General features: G+C 41.6%; 1 protein-coding gene and 1 long non-coding RNA gene across 2 annotated transcripts in view; one reads left to right on the top strand and one right to left on the bottom strand.

Annotated features, from left to right (window-relative positions):
* LOC110504499 (protocadherin-11 X-linked) overlaps window positions 1-21,525 on the top strand; it is a 328,975-nt gene that overhangs the window by 147,700 nt on the left and 159,750 nt on the right. The window lies entirely within an intron of this gene.
* The window catches only part of LOC149971524 (uncharacterized), a 58,281-nt gene continuing 46,320 nt past the window's right edge, over window positions 9,565-21,525 (bottom strand). Inside the window, exon 2 of the long non-coding RNA XR_016491742.1 lies at window positions 9,565-11,577. This is a non-coding gene — a long non-coding RNA (uncharacterized LOC149971524). The remainder of the gene's footprint in view (window positions 11,578-21,525) is intronic.

Raw genomic sequence — 21,525 nt, 5'->3', positions numbered from 1 at the left:
GAAGGGTTAGTGTTAGAGTTAAACTGAAGGGTTAGGGTCAGTGTTAGAGTTAAACTGAAGGGTTAGGGTCAGTGTTAGCGTTAGGGTTAGGGTTAGAGTTAAACTGAAGGGTTAGGGTTAGGATTAGAGTTAAACTGAAGGGTCAGTGTTAGGGTTAGAGTTAAACTGAAGGGTTAGAGTTAGGGTTAGGGTTAGGGTTAGGGTTAGGGTTAGAGTTAAACTGAAGGGTTAGGGTTAGGGTTAGAGTTAAACTGAAGGGTTAGGGTTAGTGTTCGCGTTAAACTGAAGGGTTAGGGTCAGTGTTAGAGTTAGGGTTAGGGTTAGAGTTAAACTGAAGGGTTAGGGTTAGTGTTAAACTGAAGGGTTAGGGTTAGTGTTAGCGTTAAACTGAAGGGTTAGGGTTAGAGTTAAACTGAAGGGTTAGGGTTAGGATTAGAGTTAAACTGAAGGGTTAGGGTTAGAGTTAAACTGAAGGGTTAGGGTTAGGATTAGAGTTAAACTGAAGGGTTAGGGTCAGTGTTGGAGTTAAACTGAAGGGTTAGGGTCAGTGTTAGCGTTAAACTGAAGGGTTAGGGTTAGGATTAGAGTTAAACTGAAGGGTTAGGGTTAGGATTAGAGTTAAACTGAAGGGTTAGGGTTAGGATTAGAGTTAAACTGAAGGGTTAGGGTCAGTGTTCGCGTTAAACTGAAGGGTTAGGGTTAGGATTAGAGTTAAACTGAAGGGTTAGGGTTAGGATTAGAGTTAAACTGAAGGGTTAGGGTTAGGATTAGAGTTAAACTGAAGGGTTAGGGTTAGGATTAGAGTTAAACTGAAGGGTTAGGGTCAGTGTTAGCGTTAAACTGAAGGGTTAGGGTTAGGATTAGAGTTAAACTGAAGGGTTAGGGTTAGGATTAGAGTTAAACTGAAGGGTTAGGGTTAGGATTAGAGTTAAACTGAAGGGTTAGGGTTAGGATTAGTGATACACTGAAGGGTTAGGGTTTGGATTAGAGTTAAACTGAAGGGTTAGGGTTAGGATTAGTGATAAACTGAAGGGTTAGGGTTTGGATTAGAGTTAAACTGAAGGGTTAGGGTTAGGATTAGAGTTAAACTGAAGGGTTAGGGTTAGAGTTAAACTGAAGGATTAGGTTTAGAGTTCAACTGAAGGGTTAGGATTAGTTAGAGCTAAATTGAAGGATTAGGATTAGAGTTCAATTGAAGGTTTAGGGTTAGGATTAGAGTTAAACTGAAGGGTTAGGGTGTCACACCCTGGTCGAGGTATTTTCTGTTTATCTTCATTTATTTGGTCAGGCCAGGGTGTGGCATGGGTTTTTGTATGTGGTGTGTTTTGTCCTGGGGTTTTGTTAGGTATTGGGTTTGTGGCTTAGTAGGGTTATCTAGCTTAGTCTATGGCTGTCTAGAGTGGTTCTCAATCAGAGGCAGGTGTTTATCGTTGTCTCTGATTGGGAACCATATTTAGGCAGCCATATTCTTTGAGTGTTTCGTGGGTGATTGTCCTTAGTGTCCGTATTCTGTGTTTATGTGCACCAGTATTAGGCTGTTTTTGGTTTTCGTTACGTTTATTGTTTTGTAGTGTTTGTATTTAGATTCATGTTTCAGTTTAATAAACATGGATCGCAATCTACACGCCGCATTTTGGTCCGACTCTCTTTCTACCGAAGAAAGCTGTTACATAGGGTTAGGATTAGAGTTAAACTGAAGGGTTAGGGTTAGGATTAGAGTTAAACTGAAGGGTTAGGGTTAGGATTAGAGTTAAACTGAAGGGTTAGGATTAGAGCTAAAATGAAGGGTCAGGATTAGAGTTAAACTGAAGGGTTAGGGTTTGGATTAGAGTTAAACTGAAGGGTTAGGGTTTGGATTAGAGTTAAACTGAAGGGTTAGGGTTAGGATTAAACTGAAGGGTTAGGGTTAGGATTAGAGTTAAACTGAAGGGTTAGGATTAGTGATAAACTGAAGAGTTAGGATTAGAGTTAAACTGAAAGGTCAGGATTAGAGTTAAACTGAAGGGTTAGGGTTAGAGATAAACTGAAGGGTTAGAATTAGCGATAAAATGAAGGGTCAGGATTAGAGTTAAACAGCAGGGTTAGTGAAGGGTTAGAGTTAAACCCAAAGCAGCAGTCCATGGGAGTCACAAGCCCATGCATGTACACACACACACACACACACACGCACACACACACGCACACACACACACACGCACACACACGCACACACACATGCACACACAAATGCACACACACATGCACTCACACACAAGCACACATTTCATCTCAGGTAAAGTTGATCCTGCAGGACAAGCAGGAACATTCACAGCACCCTGCACCCACTCCATGGTCCCATTGTGGCGCTCCGGGTTGCATCGGTGGACATCGTATGACAAATATGTGGTGTGACTGAAAAAAAAAAAAAAGACAGTCCGAAAGGTCATTTGTGACCTCTGGGTCCGGTCCTGTGCAGCAGCTGTCACCAGCGAACACAGCATGTCCATGTCAGAAGGCAACAGGTAGAGCTATGCTGTGTTGCCAGCTTGCCAATGCCGGAAAGGAAGGCAGAAACATGGAAACACAGTCGGCACATTGCGGCGACCAACTGGAGATGTTTCTCTTTTCTTTTTTTTCTTCTTCTTTCTGCTGTTCTGTTTTGGCCTATCTACAGAGCCTCCCTATCTCTGCAGAGCCTCCCTATCTCTGCAGAGCCTCCCTATCTCTGCAGAGCCTCCCTATCTCTGCAGAGCCTCCCTATCTCTGCAGAGCCTCCCTATCTCTGCAGAGCCTCCCTATCTCTGCAGAGCCTCCCTATCTCTGCAGAGCCTCCCTAGCTCTGCAGAGCCTCCCTATCTCTGCAGAGCCTCCCTATCTCTGCAGAGCCCCCCTATCTGCAGAGCCTCCCTATCTGCAGAGACTCCATATCTGCAGAGCCTCCCTATCTCTGCAGAGCCTCCCTATCTGCAGAGCCTCCCTATCTGCAGATCCTCCCTATCTGCAGAGCCTCCCTATCTGCAGAGCCTCCCTATCTCTGCAGAGCCTCCCTATCTCTGCAGAGCCTCCCTATCTGCAGAGCCTCCCTATCTGCAGAGCCTCCCTATCTCTGCAGAGCCTCCCTATCTCTGCAGAGCCTCCCTATCTGCAGAGCCTCCCTATCTGCAGAGCCTCCCTATCTCTGCAGAGCCTCCCTATCTCTGCAGAGCCTCCCTATCTCTGCAGAGCCTCCCTATCTCTGCAGAGCCTCCCTATCTCTGCAGAGCCTCACTATCTCTGCAGAGCCTCCCTATCTCTGCAGAGCCTCCCTATCTCTGCAGAGCCTCCCTATCTGCAGAGCCTCCCTATCTGCAGAGCCTCCCTATCTCTGCAGAGCCTCCCTATCTGCAGAGCCTCCCTATCTGCAGAGCCTCCATATCTGCAGAGCCTCCCTATCTGCAGAGCCTCCCTATCTGCAGAGCCTCCCTATCTCTGCAGAGCCTCCATATCTGCAGAGCCTCCCTATCTGCAGAGCCTCCCTATCTGCAGAGCCTCCATATCTGCAGAGCCTCCCTATCTGCAGAGCCTCCCTATCTGCAGAGCCTCCATATCTGCAGAGCCTCCCTATCTGTAGAGCATCCCTACCTGCAGAGCCTCCCTATCTGCAGAGCCTCCCTATCTGCAGAGCCTCCATATCTGCAGAGCCTCCCTATCTGCAGAGCCTCTATATCTGCAGAGCCTCCCTATCTACAGAGCCTCTATATCTGCAGAGCCTCCCTATCTACAGAGCCTCCAATATAACATGGCTCATTACATGGTGTCCATGACAAGTCATAGACAGAAACACTGGTATTGCTGCTGCACATTGCCTTCAGAAAGTAGACACACCCCCTTGACTGTATCCCCCCCACATTATGTTGTACTACAGCCTGAATTTAAAATTAGTTTCCATTGAGATTTTTTGGGTTCACTGGCCTCATGCGCAATACCCCCATAATGTCAAAGTAGAATAAGGTTTTGAACATTTCTTTTACAAATTGAATACTTATCGGGTCAATAAGTATTTAACCCCATTTGTTATGGCAAGCCGTAACTCGGTTCAGGAGTAAAAATGTGCTTAACAAGTTATACGATCAGTTGCACGGACTCACTCTGTGTGCAAAAAAATAAAATAGGGATTAACATGATTTTTGAATGACTACATCATCTCTGTATCCCACACAATTATCTGTAAGGTCCCTCAATTGAGCAGAGCATTTCAAGCACAGATTCAAAGACCAAGGAGTTTTTCCAATGCCTCACAAAGAAGGGTACCTATTGGTAGATGGACGAGAAAGAAAACAAAGCCGACTTTGAATATCCCTTTGATGGTGAAGTTATTCATTGCACTTTGGATGGTGTATCAATACATCCAGTCACTACAAAGATACAGGCGTTCTTCTTAACTCAGTTGCCCAGAGAGGAAGGCCACTGCTCAGGGATTTCACCTTGAGGCCAATGGTGACTAAAACAGTAAACAGGAGAAAACGGAGGATGGATCAACAACGTTGTAGTTACTCCACAATAATAACCTAATTACAGTTTTTTTCCAACTGCTTACACACGTTTTCAAAACTGTCTCCTTTTTTTCAAAACTCTACACACAATTCCCTAAACTGCATAAACAAAATGCAAAATGCCTCACGTCTCCTTCAAAAAATGTAACACTGCATTCAAAATGCCATAAACACACGTCAGAATGAAGCATTGGCATCAAATGGCAAACACTGCTTTCATAATACTACATTTTTTGGATATACCATGTAAACACTGTTGTTCTAAATCTAAAGCTCTTTGGTCTGTCATAGGCTTATATCTACATTTCAATACAATGTTCTACAGTGAAGGTAATCTGCTGAGAGGGGTAACAAGTACACTGTAAACACCAATACAATGTTCTACAGTGAAGGTAATCTGCTGAGAGGGGTAACAAGTACACTGTAAACACCAATACAATGTTCTACAGTGAAAGTCATCTGCTGAGAGGGGTAACAAGTACACTGTAAACACCAATACAATGTTCTACAGTGAAAGTAATCTGCTGAGCGGGGTAACAAGTACACTGTAAACACCAATACAATGTTCTACAGTGAAAGTCATCTGCTGAGAGGGGTAACAAGTACACTGTAAACACCAATACAATGTTCTACAGTGAAAGTAATCTGCTGAGAGGGGTAACAAGTACACTGTAAACACCAATGTAATGTTCTACAGTGAAAGTCATCTGCTGAGAGGGGTAACAAGAACACTGTAAACACCAATGCAATGTAGAAACAGAACATATTTATTAGGCCAAACATTACTGTTGTATACAGTAGCATACAACAAAACCATAAACATATGTAAACCAACAGTATATTCTTTAGAATACAGTAAAGAACACAACTGTGTGTGTGGGGTCCCAGGGGGGCAGTCCAGGAATTGGTAGGGGGGGGGGGGGGGGGGGGACCACCAGTACTAAGCTACGCTTCATCTCTTCTCCGTCCTGGGTCTGGCCACAATACTTCGTCCACATCACAAGATACGTTTTCTCTTGCCAAACATCGAGGGAAGTATCTTCTAGCATGGCGTATCCAACCTTGGACAGAGGCAACCTCTATGTCCCCACATGCGTCCTCCAATGCCTGGAGAAGCGGCATAGGGTTGGCGATCATACACTTTCCAGCGCCAGGCTGAGAAGAATTCCTCTTTGGGATTTAGAGATGGTGAACATGGGGGTAGGTATCAAACTACAAATTGTGGATGGGTGGCAAACCAGTTTTGGACCAGAACAGCCCGGTGAAAACTAACATTGTCCCATAAAACCACAAATCTAGCAGGCTCCTGATCTGGATCAGGGACAAGCATTGTGTAAATTGCATCCAGAAAAGTGAGCATATGGCCGGTGTTGTACGGACCCAGTGTGGCGTTGTGATGGAGGACCCCGTTTTGAGTGATGGCAGCACACATAGTTATATTACCCCCACGCTCTCCAGGGACATTGGTAATTGCCCTCTGTCCTATTACATTTCTTCCACGGTGCCTGGTTTTGGTGAGGTCGAAGCCAAACACATTCTTGACTCTGTCAGAGTTTCTTTCAAATGGCACCTTGTAAAGTTGTTTCATTGTCACTCGGTGCCGTTTGAGGATGCATTGATGTTGTTAAATATGGTGTCATTCTTCAAGATATGCTCTCTTATCTCTCGAATCCTAATTGCATTGTTGGCCGAAACCATATTTATAATTGCAGTCTCTTGTACATCTGTAAACAAGCGTCCTCGTCCTCCATGATGTCTTTTCCTTTCCACTCTGGACAGAATTCAAACACAGTCTGTGTTCAGCATAGGAACTGTAAACAATGTACAAAAACAATGTAGTACAGCCTGATAACCAACCTCATTCATTCAATGCAGTGCAGTACTTTCAGTTTTGCACTTTGAGTGAGAGGTTTCAAAAATCATGTGACATGAAAGGATTTTGTGTGTAAGCAGTTGGAAAAACCTGTGACAGAAGGTAAAGAAGGAAGCCTGTACATGTTCCAAAACACGTACTAACGCAATACTGCAAAGAAATGTGGCAAGGCAATAAAAAAAATAATCCTGAACACAGTGTTAGGACTGGAGCAAATCCAATACAACACATTACTGAGTGCCACACGCCATATTTTCAAGCATAGTGGTGGCTGCATCATGTAATGGGTATGCTTGTAATCGTTAAGGACTGGGGAGTTTTTCAGGATAAAAAAATAAACGGAATGGAGCTAAGTACAGGCAAAATCCTAGAGGAAAACCTGGTTCAGTCTGATTTCCACCAGACAATAGGAGATGTTAATAACAGGACAATAACCTAAAGGCTACATCTTCACTGGAGTTGCTTACCAATAAGACAGTGAATGTAGCTGGAGTGGCCTAGTTACAGTTTTGACTTAAATTGTCTTGAAAATCTATGGCAAGGCCTGCAAATTGTTATCTAACAATGATCAACAAGCAATTTTACAACGCTTGAATTTTTGTTTTGTTTTTAAGAATAATGGGTAAATCGAGGTGTAGAAAGCTCTTAGAGACTTACCCAGAAATACCCTCTGCCAAAGGTGCTTCTACAAAGCATAGACTCAGGGTTGTGAATATTTTTATTTTATTTTTTTATTTTACCAATAGTATCCAATTGTGTAGTAGCTACTATCTTGTCTCATCACTACAACTCCCATACGGGCTCGGGAGAGACGAAGGTTGAAAGTCATGCGTCCTCCGATACACAACCAACCAAGCCGCTGCTTCTTTAACACAGCGCACATCCAACCCGGAAGCCAGCCACACCAATGCACCTTGGCTAGCGTACACTGCGCCCAGCCCGCCACAGGAGTCGCTGGTGCACGATGAGACAAGGACACCCCTACCGACCAAGCCCTCCCTAACCCAGGCAACGCTAGGCCAATTGTGCATCGCCCCACAGACCTCCCGGTCGCAGCCGGTTACGACAGAGCCTGGGCGTGAACCCAGGACTCTGATGGCACAGCTGGCGCTGCAGTACAGCACCCTTAACCACTGCGCCACCCGGGAGGCAGGGTTGTGAATATTTATATAAATGATTATGTATTTAATTTTCAATACATTTGCACAAATAAAAAAATTAAAACATGTTTTACACTTTGACGTGATGTGGTATTTAATCCATTTTGAATCCAGGCTGTAACTCATCAAAATGTGGACTAAGTCAACGCGTTATGAATACTTCCTGAACGTTCACGGATATTATGACCGTGTGAGGACTGCACGGGACTGTGAAATATAATGACAACATTAAGTGTACATCTTACATGAAATTTACCTCCTGTCTATAATTTCCGGGAACTACTTTTGGCAACCAAAAATGGAATTGTAGACACTACTGTACACTCTTACAGATAAGGAGGATGAATAAATGATCGATCATATTGTAATTGAAAAATAAAGCAGACTGTTTTCTGTAAAAAAATAAATAATACAATCCTTTTATTTTATATGATTATTATTTTTTTAATTGATTGCATTGTGTTGTAGTGCACAGTCATAATTGTGTTGTTCCACAAAATATAAAGATGTGGTTGGGATCATGTTCATTTCACAGGCTCTTATGTGGTTGGTATTCTGTACGTCGTTTCAGGCAGTGCTTTGCTCTCATAATGTCCCTACTATAATGGTTTATGAGGTTGAGCCAATCCTCTGGAGGCCTTGCTAGTCTGCCGGCTATCCTCCATTTTTAACTAAAGATGTCACCTCCCCAGTGCCATGAATCCCACAACAAAGGTTAATGATGATATCAATTGATAGGTGAATTAAGACTTGAGCTTATGGTAGTTTGAAGATATGCTCTGAGTGTACAACATGTTAGGAATCTCCAACTCTTTCCATGACATAGACTGACCAGGTGAATCCAACACTTATTTCACTAGTCAAGTCAGTTATGATCCCTTATTAATGTCACCTGTTAAATCCACTTCAATCAATATAGATGAAGGGGAGGAGACAGGTTCAAGAAGGATAAGCCTTGAGACAGTTGAGAAATGGATTGTCTATGTGTGCCATTCAGAGGGTGAAGGGGCAAGACAAAATATTTAAGTGCCTTTAAACGGGGTATGGTAATAGGTGCCAGGCTCACCGGTTTGAGAGTGTCAAGAACTGCAACACTGCTGGGTTTTTCATGCTCAACAGTTTCCCGTGTGTATCGAGAATGGTCCACCACCCAAAGGACGTCCAGCCAACTTGTCACAACTGTGGGAAGCATTGGAGTCAACATGGACCAGCAGCCCTGTGGAACGCTTTCAACACCTTGTAGTCCATGCCCAACAAATTGAGGCTGTTCTGATGGCAAAAGGGGTTGCAACTCTATATTAAGAAGGTGTTCCCAATATTTTTTTACACAGTGTATAATGAAAGAATGCTGAGCAGCTAGACCACACCTTGACGTGAAACAAATCGATAGTAAGAATACATACAATTTCCATCCATATCTCTTCTGTTTGAATAGTGAAAGACAAATCTGTCCTCTTCTCTTCTCTTCTCTTCTCTTCTCTTCTCTTCTCTTCTCTTCTCTTCTCTTCTCCTCTCCTCTTCTCTCCTCTCCTCTTCCATACCACTCTATATTTCTCTCTCTTCTTTCTCTTTAGTTAAACCAATCAGGGATTCAATTGCCTCCCATCCAATCAATTACATCTCAAATCAGTACAGACCTCTTTGATACAGAATAATTTGTCAAATCACCGCTGCTGGCTGAGTGCAGGTGCCCCAGAGTCAGAGGGTGTATCCACTTGGAAATCGTTCCGGTCCGGTGTACTCTCCTGCCGTGCCCCATCCTATTAATGGGATGTCATTGTGTGCATGATTTTAGTTTATCCTGGTCCCATGGATGGTGCCTGCATTAGCCTCTTGAACCTGAACAGGCCTACTCCAGAAAGTGATATCATCACCTTTCAAAAGCACATTCATTTAAATCTAAACTGTTTTTGATTTAAGTACCAATGTTTCCACAATCTGGTACTGGCCAGGTCTCACTCTTAAAATACGTATTCTGACTGGACAACTTGGATAAATAAAAATGACATTAAGAAAATAATCAGATGTCTACAGTAGCTTTTGCTGGTTTATTTATGCTACCTTTCCTTCACTTTTAGTTTCCAGTTGTTATGTAACTATGTTGTCAATGACCTGAAGAGAACCGTAGTGAAGCCTCAATGGTTAACATTAGCATGTAAGACTGTGACACTGAGTCGCCTAACAAACACCATTAAGTCCTTGTGGACAGGAATCTATTCCTCAGATATTATTAATTTGAAAGATTCTAAAACGAGAAAGAAAATCCCCTTTCACCAGAGTTACGTTTTTGAAACTTCTTAACCATTCGTTTATAAACGATGGCATTAATTGTAAATGACACTGTGTTACTTTAAAAAATATGTAATAATAGTACTGTTTCTCACATTTTAATTATTATTTTCACGAGAAAAGTATTTTTCAATGTTTTTTATGATCCACTTTTATTCCAAACTCTGTTTTTTATTCCAAAACTCTGTTTTAATATTTTTTTTACTTCCATTATAAATCAATGTGATGAAATATGTATGAGATACCACAGAAGCCAAGTGTCTGTTCTTGGTGCTCCAGACAAGCTCTTTGTTGTGCTCGCTACAGTATCACACTTCTTATGAACATTGCATAGCTGTAACTCACACAGGCAGTACAAACACGACAAAAAATTAAAACGTCAATATTTTTCAAAACGTCGCTGAACTGGTAGCCGATCAAATAGTTCACAAGTGATCAACGAACCCGGGTCCGTGTTTTAAAACCATTGTTAGATCCCACTTAAAGGCAATTGCTTTCAACACCTGCACCTTTAGGTGTTCTTAATGTTTTGTGCACTCAGTGTATAATGAAAGAATGCTGAGCAGGTAGACCACACCTTGACGATAATAAAAATACATAGTTTCCTTGGTATTACAGTATGGTATTACAGTATGGTATTACAGTATGTTATTACAGTATGGTGTTACAGTATGGTATTACAGTATGGTATTACAGTATGGTATTACAGTATGTTATTACAGTATGGTATTACAGTATGGTATTACAGTATGTTATTACAGTATGGTATTACAGTATGGTATTACAGTATGTTATTACAGTATGGTATTACAGTATGGTATTACAGTATGTTATTACAGTATGGTGTTACAGTATGGTATTACAGTATGGTATTACAGTATGTTATTACAGTATGGTATTACAGTATGTTATTACAGTATGGTATTACAGTATGGTATTACAGTATGTTATTACAGTATGGTATTACAGTATGGTATTACAGTATGTTATTACAGTATGGTGTTACAGTATGGTATTACAGTATGGTAGTACAGTATGGTATTACAGTATGTTATTACAGTATGTTATTACAGTATGGTGTTACAGTATGGTATTACAGTATGGTATTACAGTATGTTATTACAGTATGGTATTACAGTATGTTATTACAGTATGGTATTACAGTATGGTATTACAGTATGTTATTACAGTATGGTATTACAGTATGGTATTACAGTATGTTATTACAGTATGGTATTACAGTATGGTATTACAGTATGTTATTACAGTATGGTATTACAGTATGTTATTACAGTATGTTATTACAGTTTGTTATTACAGTATGGTATTACAGTATGGTAATCTCAAATCAAATCAAATCAAATGTATTTATATAGCCCTTCGTACATCAGCTGATATCTCAAAGTGCTGTACAGAAACCCAGCCTAAAACCCCAAACAGCAAGCAATGCAGGTGTAGAAGCACGGTGGCAAGGAAAAACTCCCTAGAAAGGCCAAAATCTAGGAAGAAACCTAGAGAGGAACCAGGCTATGTGGAGTGGCCAGTCCTCTTCTGGCTGTGCCGGGTGGAGATTTTAACAGAACATGGCCAAGATGTTCAAATGTTCATAAATGACCAGCATGGTCGAATAATAATAATAAGGCAGAACAGTTGAAACTGGAGCAGCAGCACGGTCAGGTGGACTGGGGACTGCAAGGAGTCATCATGTCAGGTAGTCCTGGGGCATGGTCCTAGGGCTCAGGTCCTCCGAGAGAGAGAAAGAAAGAGAGAATTAGAGAGAGCATATGTGGGGTGGCCAGTCCTCTTCTGGCTGTGAAGGGGGGAGATTATAACAGAACATGGCCAAGATGTTCAAATGTTCATAAATGACCAGCATGGCAGAATAATAATAAGGCAGAACAGTTGAAACTGGAGCAGCAGCACGGCCAGGTGGACTGGGGACAGCAAGGAGTCATCATGTCAGGTAATACAGTATGGTATTACAGTATGGTATCACAGTATGTTATTACAGTATGGTATCACAGTATGTTATTACAGTATGTTATTACAGTTTGTTATTACAGAATGGTATCACAGTATGGTATTACAGTATGTTATTACAGTATGGTATTACAGTATGTTATTACAGGATGGTATTACAGTATGTTATAACAGTAGGTTATTACAGCATGGAATTACAGTATGGTATTACAGTATGTTATTACAGTATGGTATTACAGTATGGTATTACAGTACGGTATCACAGTATGGTATTACAGTATGTTATTACAGTATGGTATTACAGTATGTTATTACAGTATGGTATTACAGTATGGTATCACAGTATGTTATTACAGTATGTTATTACAGTCCTTAGTATTACAGTATGTTATTACAGTATGTTATTACAGTATGGTATTACAGTCCTTAGTATTACAGTGTGGTATTACAGTATGGTATTACAGTATGTTATTATAGTCCTTGGTATTACAGTATGTTATTACAGTATGGTATTACAGTATGTTATTACAGTATGGTATTACAGAATTGTATTACAGTATGTTATTACAGTATGGTATTACAGTATGGTATTACAGTATGGTATCACAGTATGTTATTACAGTATGTTATTACAGTTTGTTATTACAGTCATTAGTATTACAGTATGTTATTACAGTATGTTATTACAGTTTGTTTTTACAGTATGGTATCACAGTATGTTATCACAGTATGTTATTACAGTATGTTATTACAGTTTGTTATTACAGTCATTAGTATTACAGTATGTTATTACAGTATGGTATTACAGTTTGTTATTACAGTCATTAGTATTACAGTATGTTATTACAGTATGGTATTACAGTTTGTTTTTACAGTATGTTATTCCAGTTTGTTATTACAGAATGGTATTACAGTATGTTATCACATAATGGTTGCCTCCATATATCAGGGTTATAATATTTTTTTGCATTTAAACAAGCAGCATAAAAACCTAAAGTAAGCTTTTATTTGTCTCCCTCTTTTTTATATCTCATCCATCTCTTGAGTCTCTTCAGCGGAAATTAGGAATCATTAATACCTTTGCATGTAACACTAAATCAAAGCCATTCATTTAGAAGAGAGAATTACAAGGAAATTATTGTAGACGTGTGACACAACTTTGGGGCATTGTGGCTCCAAAAAAAAAAAAAAAAAAAAAAAACGAATCATTGAAGCAACGAGAAAAAGACAAGGTCCCTTGAAAAGGTGGAATGACATTTTGTTGAAGTATGTTTGTTTCCTCTCTATAAAGTATTATTACTGTTAATGGCCCTGGAACTCCCATAGGCCTAAAAACAAATTAATGCATGTTACCCGTCATCTAACCTCTCACCTTCCCGTCGCTGGCATCCTTGATGCTATAATTCATTCAGTATCCAGTGTCCAAGTCGAGATATAATTTGTGTGCTGCTCTTAAAACACGTTTTCTTTACTGTGAGACAGGATAGAAATATAGACAACGTAGATAACAGCCTTTTTTTTTGCTACTATATTTCATGCTGATTGTGGGATCATAATTTTCAAGGTTTGGCTTTCCTCACGAGGAATTTGTGATTTTAAAAAGGGAAATATCAAACTGAAAAATCTGATGATGTTTTTCTTCATTGATAATCATTAAGAGGGTCTGAGGATTCCAGACAGAAAGACGATGGTATGGCTCAGTACCTTCTATTTCTATTACCTTCTATTTCTTCTTCTCTCTGCATATTTCATTTCGTGGTACAGTCTTTGATACAGCCGACCCTACCAAAGGGAATGTAACCCATTCTTCATGCTAAAAAAGGAAAGACCCCCCCCCCCCCCCCCACACAAAAAAAAAAGACCCTGTCTGCCCGTTGCCTTTATTTATCAGTATTAACATTTCCATCAGCAGAAGGGGATGTGTGTCAGGTCGGATGAAAAGGCATAGGACTGAATGATAAGGAGACGTTCCCCTTCACGAGCGATAGATCCCCACTGGAATGAGTGGGACGTGTTACTATATATATAAGCTTAGTGTACTATGTGGACACTAAGCTTGAAGAGGCCATAAAAAGGCATTTACCAATGCAATGCAACACCGTGCGCTGTGAGAACATAAGCTAAGTGTGTATCTCCACAGCCAGGAAACAGTGTGAGGCTTGGAGAAGGAAGACCATGGGAGATGTCTCCTGGAGCAAAAAAAATGGCTGGATTACAAAGATATTACTATGATCAGTGGGCTGCCTATTTCTGTGGGAAAGACAGATTTACCATACCATACAGACTGGGGGAGAGAGACAGACTGGGAGAGAGACAGACTGGGAAAGAGACATACTGGGAGAGAGAGACAGACTGGGAGAGAGAGACAGACTAGGAGAGAGAGGCAGACTAGGAGAGAGAGACAGACAGGGAGAGAAAGACAGACTGGGAGAGAGACAGACTGCGAGAGAGAGACAGACTGGGAAAGAGAGGCAGACTGGGAAAGAGAGAGACAGACTGGGAGAGAGAGACATACTGGGAGAGAGAGACAGACTGCAAAAGAGAGACAGACTGCAAAAGAGAGACAGACTAGGACAGAGAGACAGACTGGGAAAGAGAGACAGACTGGGAGAGAGAGAGACAAACTGGGAGAGAGAGACAGACTGGGAAAGAGAGGCAGACTGGGAAAGAGAGAGACAGACTGGGAGAGAGAGACAGACTTGGAGAGTGAAGCAGACTGGGAGAGAGAGAGACTGGGAGAGAGACAGACTGGGAGAGAGAGACAGACTGGGAGAGAGACACAGACTGGGAGAGAGTGACAGCTTAGAGAGAGACAGACTCAGAGAGAGAGACAGACTTGGAGAGAGAAGCAGACTTGGAGAGAGACAGACTGGGAGAGAGAGACAGACTGGGAGAGAGAGACAGACTGGGAAAGAGAGAGACAGACTGGGAGAGAGAGGCAGACTTGGAGAGTGAAGCAGACTGGGAGAGAGAGAGACTGGGAGAGAGACAGACTGGGAGAGAGAGACAGACTGGGAGAGAGACACAGACTGGGAGAGAGTGACAGCTTAGAGAGAGACAGACTCAGAGAGAGAGACAGACTTGGAGAGAGAAGCAGACTGGGAGAGAGAGACAGACTGGGAGAGAGAGACAGACTGGGAGAGAGAAACACATTGGGAGAGAGAGACAGACTGGGAGAGAGAGACAGACTGGGAGAGAGAAACAAATTGGGAGAGAGAGACAGACTGGGAGAGAGAGACAGACTGGGAAAGTGAGACAGACTGGGAGAGAGAGACAGACTGGGAGAGAGAGACAGACTGGGAGAGAAAGACAGACTCAGAGAAAGAGACAGACTGGGAGAGAGAGACAGACTGGGAGAGAGACAGACTGGGAGAGAGACAGACTGGGAGAGAGAGGCATAACAGAACGCCACTGTTATAGAGTGCCACCGTAAGACGTATAACTAGAATGATATAATTACTGTTTTAAAGTACACACTGTTACGGTACTGTCAATACAGACAAACGTGACTACATTTATGCAAATGTTTCAAGCTGTATACAGCTAACCGATTAGCCTCCCTACCTACCCTGCATCTCTGCAACTGAAGACGGCTAACCGATTAGCCTCCTACCCTGCATCTCTGCAACTGTAGACAGCTAACCGATTAGACTCCTACCCTGCATCGCTGCAACAGAAGACAACACACCGATTAGCCTCCCTACTGTGCATCACTGCAACTGAAGACGGCTAACCGATTAGCCTCCCTACTGTGCATCACTACAACTGTAGACAGCTAACCGATTAACCTCCCTACCCTGCATCGCTGCAACTGAAGACAGCTAACCGATTAGCCTCCCTATTGCGCATCACTGCAACTGTAGACAGCTAACCGATTAGCCTCCTACCCTGCATCTCTGCAACTGTAGACAGCTAACCGATTAGCCTCCCTATTGTGCATCACTGCAACTGTAGACAGCTAACCGATTAGCCTCCTACCCTGCAACGCTGCAACTGTAGACAGCTAACCGATTAGCCTCCTACCCTGCATCGCTGCAACTGAAGACAGCTAACCGATTAGCCTCCCTACTGTGCATCGCTGCAACTGTAGACAGCTAACCGATTAGCCTCCCTACCCTGCATCGCTGCAACTGAAGACAGCTAACCGATTAGCCTCCCTACCCTGCATCGCTGCAACTGAAGACAGCTAACCGATTAGCCTCCCTACCCTGCATCGCTGCAACTGTAGACATCTAACCGATTAGCCTCCCTACCCTGCGTCTCTCTAGCCAGTGTGTGTTAGTATTGCTTAATAACAGAATATCCATGATACAGGCTATGGTTTGACTGGAGACAGTATGTGTTATCACTGCTTAACAGAATAGTCATGATGCGGGAGATGGTGGGAAAGGGTTGAGTGTGTCTTTCCTTTTTTGGGGAATATTAATATTGAGTGCTGGTAATGTTAATATATTATTGATAGACTTCTTAATGGCGGCCTGTGCGGTCAGACAGGAGAGTGCTTAGACTGTTTACACGTTTTTTCCTTCAACCTACTCGTTATTTCATCCTAAGTCGGCCTTCTGGAAACAATCCGTCCAATCGTCTTTTTTTACTGTCTACTTACTTTGTTTTTATTGCCTTTTAATTAGGCGATGTGAACACATGACCTTGCGTCTGTTTTCCAGTCACTGTCACTACTTGTTTCTCCCGAGGTAGTGAGCAAAAGAATGGGAGACATGTAGCGGAGAGTGGTCCTCATTTGTAATAGTTAAAGCCCACTGACAGGTACAGTATCTCTCACTTACAAGTATCACTTAGCCTACTTAACGACCTGCCAGGCTTATGCTCGTGATGCTACAAGTTAAGCATATGACGGGTGGGGTTTGTTAGAGCAAGATTAGTATTTTCCTTACTTTAGTAGGAAACGTTTGTGTGAGTTGTTTTTGTGAGTGAGAATAAATAAATTACTATAAATGCTTTTAAGAGTCAAAGCTAGGTCAATATGTTAATAATATTTTGAAGGATGTTTAGTAGTTAATATTGAAGTGAAAGTCATGCCTGACACATAAGCAACCTAAATACATCAACACAACTGTTACATGTCAACACTGTTAAAGCTGCCAGCAACTTTGAAGGAGACAACAACAAAAACGTCAATTTTCTGGAGTATCGAAACACATCCTGAGATGTTCTGATACATGACATAGTGTGTTGTGACATCAATTAATCGAGTGTTGTGCAACACCTTGCCAGGGACTGGGAGCACCAACTGAAAATCTTAACATATTTAATAATTTGCCATCTTAAACAGGTTTTGCCAAGCTCAGTGTTCAAACCACCAACACTAACTGGAGGTTAAACTGCAAAAATAATAATAATAATAATGATAATAATAATAATTTCACACTTGCCTCTTCAAGCTGACTACAGTGAGCGTGGGAATGGGTTGTGTCATCATTAAACGTCAGTTTGTCTGATGGTTTTGATCTACGTTCATCAAGATCCATTACACCTCATGACACGACAAGCTAAATACTAGTATGTAAATATCACTTCTCTTTCTTCAGACATACTGTACATCCGAACATCGTGTGAAAACAAAAATCATAAACTCTACAAATATTGAATTACCCACAATTCCACAACAATTGTTCTCCATAGGCACCTTATCATCAAATCAATATTTAGGCTATAAACAAATGTGTATTTCTACTCCATTGAGTGTATGAGATACACCGTTTTTGTCTTTTGATGTTTCCCTTTTCACAACATTCTCTTAAAAAAACTTCAATATTCAGGTTGAAGAACCACTTTGGTTGTTTCAGGGTACTCAATGTCTGTTTTAAAACCCATTCTCTGCATTAACATACTGACGTTGGGTTGTTTACGTTCAAACAACCTCCAAACACCATATCTCAGTTTAGGTGCAGTACTTGTTCCTGGTTTCATTAGACAATCGCAGGTGTGTTGAGACTATTTTTTTTTACAGTGTAACAGCATTCTTCAAGTCATGTGTTACCAGCGTTATATACCCACAGCGAGCAACATTATACCAATATACAACATTTTCACCAATGGACAGGCATCACTTCATGTATCACTCCCAGTTGTTCCCAACGCCTGTTTGAGTATCGTAATTAGAGAGCATTAGAGTTACAGTGGTGACTGTTCACAAGATAATCTTCGCTGGTTTGATCTGATACGAAATGAATATTCAACACCAACTGGTTGAAGGAGACTGGGTTTTGACACCCCATGATAGATTTTTGAATTACATTACGCCAACCGTATGGCTGCCAACTGTGAGCTTAAAGTTGAATCCTAATCAAACCTTCAGTGTTCTGGGCGTCGTGTTCCAAATGTCACCCTACTGTCTACCAAGTGTATTACTGTTGACCAGAGCCCAAGTAGTGCACTATAAACGGAAATAAGGGTCATATTTAGGACGTAGACGTAATCACAAATGCGCTGAGTGGGAGTGATTAATCAGTGTCATCACGGGGTGTCTAGTTTGACAGGCAGAGAGGCCTGCCTGTGACAGTGATAAGTGATTCAGCTTCTGCTTCACCATGAGACCTGTAACACAGTGGGTTGACTGTGGACCGTCACGCCATAGTCTGATGAGACCCGTAGTACAGTGGGTTGACTGTGGACATTCACATCATAGTCTGTCAGTCTCAATGAGAAAAAGTGTCAAGCATTTCAATAGAGGGAGAAAGATTAAACGTGTTGACAATGCATATGTCACTGTGAAATCTTGCTAAACTGATGCCAAAGGTTGACACTACAATATGAATTCTAGACGTTCTTCCCTGTTTGACACCTTTCCACTCTTGACATATTTACAAAGCTGATGAAATGGGCCATGTATGGCCAATGACCCTCGGCTGGAATCATTTTCCCTCTTCATCTTTTTAGCAGTGCTACCATGACACCCTTCAATTGCATAGTGGTTAGAGATCAATGTACCTCACCAAGCCCAGTATGACATTTATGCAAAAAAAAAAGGCTTCTTTCTTGCTGAGTGTCTTGTGTGGAGGAGTACAGTGCAGGCAGGCATGGGTTGTGTCCCAAATGACACCTCGATCCAATCCTTCACCGTGAAGGGAGTAGTGTACCATTTGGGAGGCAAACTCCGAATGACGTTGGTTAGAAGCCAGACGGCTGCTTAGCTGTAGTCTACTGTACCTCTCATCTCTCAGTGACTTAGCTGTAGTCTACTGTACCTCTCATCTCTCAGTGACTTACCTGTAGTCTACTGTACCTCTCATCTCTCAGTGATTTACCTGTAGTCTACTGTACCTCTCAGTGACTTACCTGTAGTCTACTGTACCTCTCAGTGACTTACCTGTAGTCTACTGTACCTCTCATCACTCAGTGACTTACCTGTAGTCTACAGTACCTCTCTTCATTGAGTGATATACCTGTAGTCTACTGTACCTCTCATCTCTCAGTAATTTACCTGTAGTCTACTGTACCTCTTTGTGACTTAGCTGTAGTCTACTGTACCTCTCATCTCTCAGTGACTTACCTGTAGTCTACTGTACCTCTCATCTCTCAGTGATTTACCTGTAGTCTACTGTACCTCTCAGTGACTTACCTGTAGTCTACTGTACCTCTCAGTGACTTACCTGTAGTCTACTGTACCTCTCATCACTCAGTGACTTACCTGTAGTCTACAGTACCTCTCTTCATTGAGTGATATACCTGTAGTCTACTGTACCTCTCATCACTCAGTAATTTACCTGTAGTCTACTGTACCTCTTTGTGACTTACCTGTAGTCTACTGTACCTCTCATCTCTCAGTGACTTATCTGTAGTCTACTGTACCTGTTGTCTCTCAGTGACTTACCTGTAGTCTACTGTACTTCTCAGTGACTTACCTGTGGTCTACTGTACCTCTCAGTGACTTACCTGTGGTCTTTTGTACCTGTTGTCTCTCAGTGACTTACCTGTAGTCTACTGTACTTATCAGTGACTTACCTGTGGTCTATTGTACCTGTTGTCTCTCAGTAACTTACCTGTAGTCTACTGTACTTCTCAGTGAGTTACCTGTAGTCTACTGTACCTGTTGTCTCTCAGTGACTTACCTGTAGTCTACTGTACTTCTCAGTGACTTACCTGTAGTCTACTGTACTTCTCAGTGAGTTAACTGTAGTCTAATGTACCTGTTGTCTCTCAGTGACTTACCAGTAGTCTACTGTACTTCTCAGTGACTTACCTGTAGTCTACTGTACTTCTCAGTGAGTTACCTGTTGTCTACTGTACCTCTAAGAGTATTTTGTTGTATCTCTCTGTGACTTTCCTTCTGAATCACTTCACTCAATGTCTGTATCTGGTTATTTTCTCAGTTGCAAGTGGTTTCTGCCTGGTGTTTGATGTCACTTGAAGTGTGAGAAAGAACGGTAAAAAAACCACATTTCACATCATACTAAACCTGTATGATAATGTGTTCGTTCCATCTTCATATTTTCAGTTCACGTCAGTGATTCCGGTATAAGAGATGATGATTATGAAGGACACCCGATAATGAAGGGTGTCCTTCAGTTGGGCATTGATTTCAAGGGACAGCGTGACAAAAGTCACTTAGATTTTGTTTTAAAGCATGTCTAATTGAATTTTGATACGTAATTAAATCAAGCAATAAATCAATTCAGCTCCCTCTACAACTGACAATTCCAACCCTCGTGAGCATCACAAGACAATTATGATGAAGTTATTATCTGAAGCGAAGGATGGCTGTGTCTCTAGATGGATCCTGTCGAGCTGCATACAGTCTTTTCAGCCAGAATGGGCTCAACCTTGAGACAAGCCTGAAAAGAACAAACCCCAACCTCAATGCTTAACAAAGGTGTACTTGTATTTAACCTTTATTCAGCTTTATGTAGGAGTACAGTATATGGGGAGTTCTGGGGCGATAGGTAGCCTAGTGGTTAGAGCGTTGGACTAGTAACCATAACGGTTGCAAGATTGAATCCCCGAGCTGACGAGGTAAAAAAATCTGTCCTTCTGACCCTGAACAAGACAGCTAACGCACTGTTCCTAGGCTGTCACTGAAATAAATAAAGTTAAATAAAGGTAAAATATGAAATATTCAGCTTTATGTATGTGGGAGTTTTAAAACGTGTAATATCTCTGCTTTTTGTATATAGTGATAAAATGGTGGTAGAGTAATATATATTGAACAACAATATAAACATGCAACAGATTTACAGTTCATATAAGGAAATCAGTCTACTAAAATAAATTCATTAGGCCCTAGTCTATTGACCTCATGTTAAATATTATTATTTATTTAACTAGGCAAGTCAGTTAAGAACAAATTCTTATTTTCAACGACGGCCTACCAGGGGAACAGTGGGTTAACTGCCTCATTCAGGGGCAGAATGACATATTTTTACCTTGTCAGCTCAGGGATTCCATCCAGCAACCTTTCAGTTACTGGCCCAACACTCTAACCACCACGCTACCTGCCATTGAAGTAACATGGGTAAAGATTAATCTGCCTCTCCCATTCTTGTGGGAAGCTGATATAGACCACAAAGGGCTAACCGTCAGTATCTGGAGAATGTGTGAATTGCTTGATAATGTATGCAATATCAATAGAGAAGTATATTTTCTGGGTGATTTAAATATTGACTGGCTTTTCATCAAGCTGCCCACTCAAGAGAAACCTTCCAACTGTAACTAGTGGCTCCAATCTGGTTCAAGTTATCGATCAACCTACCAG

Source organism: Oncorhynchus mykiss, chromosome 25 (genome assembly GCF_057628025.1).
Source record: "Oncorhynchus mykiss isolate SJ-2025 chromosome 25, ASM5762802v1, whole genome shotgun sequence".
In the NCBI taxonomy this organism is placed as follows: domain Eukaryota; kingdom Metazoa; phylum Chordata; class Actinopteri; order Salmoniformes; family Salmonidae; genus Oncorhynchus; species Oncorhynchus mykiss.
This window is presented reverse-complemented; position numbering and strand designations above follow the sequence as displayed.